General features: G+C 49.6%; 1 protein-coding gene across 18 annotated transcripts in view; it reads left to right on the top strand.

The window, feature by feature from the left end:
• The window catches only part of LOC137633427 (uncharacterized), a 257,530-nt gene that overhangs the window by 80,228 nt on the left and 168,963 nt on the right, over nt 1-8,339 (top strand). The window lies entirely within an intron of this gene.

Genomic DNA, 8,339 nt, shown 5'->3' with positions numbered 1-8,339 from the left:
TAACTCCCATGAAGAGAGGTCCAAGGCCTTCATTCTAAAGACCTGCCTCATAGCAGAGACTGAGAGATGCTTCTTTTGGCAAAGATAGAATAGAAAATTAACTATTAATTGCAGAGGCTCTGACCGGAGAAGTATCCCATCTACGATACAAATCGTAGATGGGTAGTTCTCTCCATAAACTCACGAGGAGCATCAGCAAATCAGGAAACCACTCAGTGTGTGGACACTTTGGAACCACTAGGGTCATCTTGATATTCAAGGTCGTTAGGTAGAAAGGCGTAAGCATCCATGTTATCCCAGGGAAGGTAGAAAGTGTCTTCCATCCCTGACAATGGGTCTGGGACCAGGGATCCAAATGTTGGAAGCTCCTTGCTCAGCCAGGTGGTGAACAAGTCGATCTATCAGAAACCCCAAAGAGCAAGAAACCGTTTTCCTCCAAAGGATAGTAGAGACCAATCCACTCCTACCATATACCCGTGGCAATTTTACCAAGAGTTATAAATTTACACCTTATTTTTATGAAATGGGAACTCTCGGGAGAATTTTTCTGGTGATCGTTCAATGTCTCATTTTCGTGAAGTGAGTTTTAATATGATGGAAGATGTCCCTTTGAAAGAAAACACCACCTGAAGATTCTAACTTCAGTGACTTTGAATAATGGTGCCGTTGCAAAGGCTAAGGATCAAAGCTGAAGTAATATATGAACAGTTGGGCCAAGCATAAACTTAATTATTACTTGTAATATATTTTTCCTTGGCGAAATAAGATTGTGTTACTTTGCTTGGAGTAAAGGAGGGTGTGAAGTAAACACAGGGGTCCGAGTAGGTAAGGACATGGCATGTAGGTTAGATTAGGTGGGGAAACTTAGGTTAGATGGTGTCTTTGCGTAAAGGTTTTGCTGATCAAAGGACACTGTCTTTGTAGTACAGCAGCCACATCTTACTAGAAGGAAGAAAATTCCCATTTTCTATGCCTCAGGAATTGGCTTCCAAGTGTCAATAGATGATTGGGAAAAACCTGGTGTAAAATTTTGGTAAAGTTTTACTGTATAACAGGTTCTGATTTCGGACAGAAAATATGACAAAGTCGTAGGTAATTTGTATTTTCCTAACTATACAAACCTTAGTTATTTAATATGGGTAATTACTTTCGGCGTAGCTGAAATGACGAGCCATTAGAATTTTAACGAGGGTTTACTACCCCACCGCTAGTTAGCGGGGGTAGGGAGGTGTAGCTTGCTACCCCCCCCCCTAACACACACCTGTGCTCAGCTCACTTTGCTTAGAGGTAGGACTTCACGGGGGACAGGGAAGTTTGTTTAAATAGCTAAGGTTAGTATAGTTAGGAAAAATACAAATTACCTACGAATTTGTTATTTGTTCCGTAACTGAAATACAAACCACGCTATTTAATATGGGTGACTCACCCCTTAGGAAGGGTGGTAAGTCCCAGCCAGTACTGGCTTTTGGCTTTGCCCGGGGACTCAGTATCTGAGTCTGAGTGTGTCGGCACTCAACGATAAGGAGTCCCTGCACCTCGCTAGCACCTTGCTCTGCAAGGGCTGCGGCCTACGTAAGCTGTGTGTGAAGGTTTGAAGAGTGACTCGTCCTAGGAAGTTGACCTGAAGTCCTTTAGATGGAAACTTAAGGCTAGGACTCTCCCGATACCATCTCGTCAAGGTATGGGGACGTGACAGTATTAGCTTAATACAGTACTAGGAACACAAGGGAACATGATTTACCTGCAGTGGTTTGAGGTCAGCTGTGCAGAGAACCCAGGATGCTGCTTTCCCCAAGAGAGGGGAGGATGAAGAAAAGAATAAGAGCCAGACATACCCTTTCTTTCATGCAGACTAAAACCGGTCACAATGCCCTCAACCCTCTGCTACTTGTCCATTAAGGAGCCTGAAGTTTAAACCAGCTGTTGTGCAGCCACCACAGGGCCGATAGAGAACGTATCGAGCCTCCTGTGGGTCACGTCTTGCAGGTAGTGGGCTGTGAAGGTCATTTGACACTTCACCCCTGCTTGCAGAACCTGCGTCACTGAGTAGTTTTTCTTGAAGGCCAGGGAGGTAGCTACTCCCCTGACATCATGAGCTCTAGGACGACGTGATGGAGGAGGGTCCGGATTCAGGGACAGATGGATTGCCTTTCAAATCCATGCTGAGATGGTGTTCTTGGTAACCCTCCTCTTCGATCTCCCAGAGCTAACAAACAAAGCCCGCACTTGGGGACAAACTGCAGCTGTTCTCTTCAGGTATAGCCTCAGACTCCTTACTGGGCACAGTAGGAGATGGTCTGGGTCATCTGTTATGGAACAAAGACTCGAAATCCGGAAGGAGTCGAAGCGAGGGTCCGGCACTCCCGGATTCTGAATCTTAGCAATAAACTCAGGGACGAAGCTGAACGTTACCTCCCCCCATCTCCTTGAATGGGCGATGTCATACGAGAGACCATGAAGTTCGCTAACTCGCTTGGCTGACGCCACAGCTAGTAGGAACACCGTCTTCCAAGTCAGGTGGCGATCTGAAGCCTGGCGTAATGGTTCGTAGGGAGGTCTCTTAAGAGACCTGAGAACTCGAACCACGTTCCATGGAGGAGGTCTCACTTCCGACTGAGGGCAGGTAAGTTCATAACTACATATGAGTAGAGAAAGTTCTAGCGAAGAAGAAATGTCCACTCCTTTGAGCCTGAAGGCTAGACTTAAGGCATAGCGATATCCTTTTACTGCCAAGACTGAAAGGCGCATTTCTTCTCGCAAGTATACGAAGAACTCCGCTATTGCTGGAATAGTGGCATCGAGTGGAGAGATACCCCTTCCACAACACCAACCACAGAAAACTCTCCACTTCGCCTGGTAGACCCCTGCGGATGACTTTCGCAGGTGTCCAGACATCCTTTCCGCAACTTGTTTCGAAAATCCCCTCTCTGCGAGGAGATGCTGGATAGTCTCCAGGCGTGAAGCCGAAGCGAAGCTACGGCTTTGTGAAAGATGTTGACGTGTGGTTGTTTGAGTAGCTTGTGTTGCGGAGGGACTTCTCTCGGAGGCTCCGTAAGGAGTTGCAGGAGGTCCGGGAACCATTCTGCGTGATGCCACAGCGGAGCTATGAGAGTCATCGAGAGGTTGACCTATAGTTTGGTCTTGTTGAGTACACTCCTCATCAGACAGAACGGGGGAAAGGCGTATACGTCGATGTTGTCCCACCATTGTTGGAAAGCATCTTGCCAGAGAGCCTTGTGGTCCGGGACTGGGGAGCAGTACAGCGGCAGTTTGAAGTTCAACGCTGTCGCGAACAGATCCACAGTCGGGGAATCCTACAAAGTCAGGACTTTGTTGGCTACTTGACGATCCAAAGACCACTCGGTACTCACTATCTGAGACGCTCTGCTCAGACTGTCGGAGAGCATGTTCCTTTTGCCCGGAATGAAGCGAGCCAAAAGTGGAATCGAGTGGACTTCGGTCCCTCTCAGTATCTCTACTGCAAGATGGGATAGCTGTTCTGAAAAGGTACCTCCCTGCTTGTTGATGTAAGCCACTACTGTACTGTGGTGTTGTCGCTCATCACCACCAAAGAGTGACCCGCCAGGTGCTGTTGGAACTGTTGAACGGCCAGAAAAACGGCCTTCATTTCTAGCAGATTTATATGGAGGCACTTTTCTGATTCTGACCACAGGCCTGAGGTCCTGTGGTTCAGAACATGGGCCCACCATCCTTTCTTTGAGATATCCGAAAACAGCATCAAATCCGGGGGGAGGACGAGAAGATCCACTCCCTTAAGTAGGTTCTCGCCTGTCACCCACTACTGAAGGTCCGTCCGTTCCGCGAGACCCATAGGGATCAAGACGTCCGGGGAATCGTGTCCTTGACTCCACCAGGACTTGTCGCCATTGCAGGGATCTCATTCTGAGATGACCGTTGGGAACTAGACGGACCAAGGATGAGAGATGGCCGAGGAGACGTAACCACGATAGGGCTGGGAGTTCGTCTCGTCTGAGGATAGGACTTGCGACTTTCCTCAGCCTTGCTATCCTGTCGTCTGATGGGAAGGCTTTGTGGAGATTGGTGTCCAATATCATGCCTAGATATACCAGTCTTTGGGTAGGAAGCAGAGAAGACTTCTCGAGATTTACCATGATCCCTAGATCTTGGCAAATCCCCAGAAGTTTGTCTCAGTGTCGAAGAAGGGTTGACTCCGAGTCTGCTAAGATCAGCCAGTCGTCCAGATAACGGAGGAGACAAATGCCGATCTTGTGTGCCCACAAAGATATCAGGGTGAACACTCTGGTGAAAACCTGAGGTGCTGTTGAGAGACCGAAACACAGCACCTTGAACTGGTAGATCTTGTTGTCTAGGCTGAATCTTAGGTACTTCCTTGAAGACGGATGGATTGGGATCTGGAAGTACGCGTCCTTCAGATCCAGTGTGCACATGAAGTCTCGCGGTCTTACTGCGAGTCTGACCGTGTCTGCCGTCTCCATGCTGAACGGGGTCTGCTTGACAAACCTGTTCAGAGCTGAGAGGTCGATGACTAGTCTCCAGCCCCCAGACGCCTTCTTTACAAGAAAGAGTCGACTGTAGAAGCCTGGGGACCCGTCGACAACCTCTTGGAGAGCGTCCTTCTTCAACATGGTATTGACTTCTGCCCAAAGGACTTGCCCTCTTGCCGATCCCATGGCAAGAGAGCTCAACGACACTGGATTCGCTGTCAGGGGGGAGATGTTATGAACGGGACGCGATATCCTTGGCTGATAACGGAGATCATCCAGGAATAGGCCCCGAGTTTCTGCCTCAATGGTTGCGCGCGGAAAACCATCTCGCGAACGGAATGATCTTCGGTGCTCACGCGTTCTGTGAAGATCGTCGGCGCTCGTCCGGCTAGCGCCGAATCCAAAGATTGGCGGAGAACCGCGCGCAGATGGCCTCGTTGATCATCGGAGCTCAAGCTTACTAAGAAGATAGTCGGCGCTTCCGCTTAGCGCCGGATCCGAAGATCGCTGGCTAACGGCCGTCGAAGATCGCGTGCGGAGAACCGCGCGTGGAAGGTCTCGTTGTCGCGCACGGGAAACCATCCCGCGCACAGACAGATCTTCGGCGCTTACGCACACTAAGAAGATTGTCAGCGCTTGAGCGCCTAGCGCTGGATCCGAAGATCGCCGGCTAACGATCGTTGCCGGATTGACGATCGCGAGCGGAAGGGCCTTGAAGGTCGCGCGCGGGAAACCACCCCGCGCGCGGGCGATCATCAACGCTTACGCGTTAGCGCGAACAGAAGATCGTCGGCTAACGACCCTTGACAATCGCGAGATTGCGCGCGGGCAATCATCAACGCTTACGCGTTAGCGGGAACAGAAGGTCGTCGGCTAACGATCGTCGATGATCGGGCGGGAAACCATCCCACGCGCGGGCGATCATCAACGCTTACGCGTTAGCAAGAGCAGAAGATTGTCGGCTAAACCGTTAACGATCGCGAGATCGCGCGCGGGAAACCATCCCGCGTGCGGGCGATCATCAACGCTTATGCGTTAGCAGGAACAGAAGATCGTTGGCTAACGATCGTCGACGATCGCGCACGGGAAACCATTCCACGTGCGGGCGTTAGCGCGAGCAGAAGATCGTCGGGAATGGTTGAAGGATCGCTAACTCGTAGATCAGGAACTGGGATGTGTCCCTAAAAGGGAGGGCATCCCCTGAAGAGGACCAGGAGGTCTACTTCAGTGCCGACGATCAACTGAGGGACTACTAAACACTCCGAGAAGTGGTCTCTGTGAGATACCTTTCCCGCAAAAGGGAGAGGTGGCCTTCGTAGAAGAGACTAGAGACACCGTAGGCTGAAACGCTGGTGAGCGTCAGTGCGCTATCTCAGGAACCCCAACGATGTGCGCAAAATGCGCAGGGAACGTTGGTAGCAGCCTAACTGAATACTGGAACAGGGTGTCTCTGAAGGCAGACTCAGGAACAGCAGGAACAGCAGTCGAGTGCAAGCGCGTAAGGGAACGTTGGCGCGCAGGTGAAGCCTGGCACTTAAGGGACTTACTCAAAGTGTGAGAAAGTCTCTCCTGCCCAGAAGAGAGGAGCCCGTTAGATAACGGGGGCGTGGGCACCCAAGGCGCGTCTGCAGTCAGGAACGGATACAGCAGGCAACAGGTACACTGAGGATTAGTTGCAAGACGCCGAAGGGTCAACGCAACGAGAAACCGAAGTTTCTCCGTCACTAATCACAGAAGTGTAGAAGTGACTAAAGTTACGAGAGCCCGAGGGACCTGCGTAACTAAAGCTCCGAGACCCCGAAGGGTCAGGGAAAAAAGGGAAACCGAAGTTTCCCTATCACTAAACACCGAAATGCTAGTGACTGAACAGCAAGCTGTTGTCAACAGGAACAATCCTCCGAAGAGGAGTCTCTATGAGCGGCCTCTCTCGCGAACGAGAGAGGTGAGCACTTCGTAGAAGAGACTGGTGATGGAGCCCCGAAAGGCCCTGAGATCAGCAGACGTAAACAAGAACAATCCTCCGAAGAGGAGTCTCTGTGAGTGTCCTCTCACGCGAACGGGAGGGGACACTTCTTAGAAGAGACAAAAGGAGCAATCCTCCAAGGAGGAGCCCTTATTGCGGCCTCCCTCGCAAACGAGAGAGGGCTAGGCTGATCCTGCAGCTGCTCAGCCCCTTGAGCGTAGCTACAGAAGCGACCGCTCAGCCCCAAGAGCATAGTCGTTAGTACCATGGTCTAGCCTTGCAACCGTTCAGCCCCTTGAGCAAGTCACAGGGGCGGCCGCTCAGCCCCCAAAGCATAACCGCCTAAAGACCAAGGAAAGTAAAAAGGGAAGTTAACTAACTACCCTGGAGGCGAACCTCCTTATCGTTCTAGGATGCAATGAAGAGCTGGCAGTAGTCACGGGGGAACTTCTAAGAGAAGGAATGCCCCTGACGAACGCCTTGTGAGACGGCGGCGAAGCCGACTTCGCAGGAAAAACAGGACAGCTCTGCTTCGAAGGCACACAACAGGCACGAAGAAACAGCATCGCAAACTGGAAAATAAAACAGAATAATTATTTAACAGAAATTCCCCCGGGTGAAACTCCGAAGAGAAACCCCGAGGGAAAAAACATAAGAACGAAAGGAGGTATGCGCCCCCCCTCCCCCACCTGGCATGCCCAGGTGAGGGGGGGGGACGAAGGTTAACAAAACAGAATTATAACATTATAATTATGCAACTGACTTTGAATGTACCAAGGATCACCGACCCCCGAAGGGACGTGAGCCCTGAGCAGAAAAGTTAAAACACAATTATATTCATAAAAATAACTGACACAAATAAAACGAAATAGAGACTCGGTCCTGAGAGGCTATCGTAGGCGTAGTACGGAGTAAGAGGTGAACGACCTCAAGAGAAGGGCCGGTCTCCACGAAGGCAACCATGGTGGCCAAGGAGTGAAAAGGCCGTGATCAAGAAAAGATCGTAGTGGCCTGCAAAGCCGGCGATACTCTCGTAGAACGTACACAACACACACCGCACAACACCGAAAGCAAAAGAAACTTACTATCTTCTATACACCAAAATATACATAAACATCTATAATGTTTAAATATATCAAGTATAAGAAAAGGTAAGTTAAAAGACAAAACAATAATGGCCGTCAAGTGAGGATGGGAGCGGAGACTTCTGATCACTATCCGAGCCAAAAGTAAAGTGGAGTATTCTCCAGTGTGTGTGAGGGGGAGGGGTAGCTAGCTACCCCTCCCTACTCCCCCCCCCCCCCCCCGCTAACTAGCGGTGGGGTAGGAAACCCTCGTTAAAACTTTATGGCTCGTCATCGGCTGCGCCGAAGTAATCACCCCATGTAAATAGCGTGGTTTGTATTTCAGTTACAGAACAATTAATAATTTCCAGCTGTTTACATAATGGTTAACCGCTGTAAGATTCATTACTCTACGATTAAAATTTTGACCAGGAAGCTGTTTACAAACAAAAAACACACAAATTACAAACACACAAACAGGGGCGGAAACATAACGTCCCTCCAACTTCGTTGGCGGAGGTAATAAACCTTTGTTCTCTCATAGAAAACTTATCTTAAAGACGGAGGAAATTCCTGTAAGCAAAATGGCTACTCTAATTCTAGGAATGTCCAAGCACTTAGACCTGTATAATGAGTCGAAGAAGTAACTCCTGTCAACCTCCTACGAACCTGGGGAAAATATATCCCAAGTGATAGGTTTCTGCCAACACCTAACAGATGGTCATGGAAGAAAGTATATCCTTAAAGGATATGGTCTCTGAAAAAGTTTCTCATTTAAAAAAAATGGGCTTGCATACGCCTGTCCATCCTCTCCCTTGTATGGAA

This window comes from Palaemon carinicauda, chromosome 43, assembly GCF_036898095.1.
Source record: "Palaemon carinicauda isolate YSFRI2023 chromosome 43, ASM3689809v2, whole genome shotgun sequence".
Taxonomy (NCBI): Eukaryota; Metazoa; Arthropoda; class Malacostraca; order Decapoda; family Palaemonidae; genus Palaemon; species Palaemon carinicauda.
This window is presented reverse-complemented; position numbering and strand designations above follow the sequence as displayed.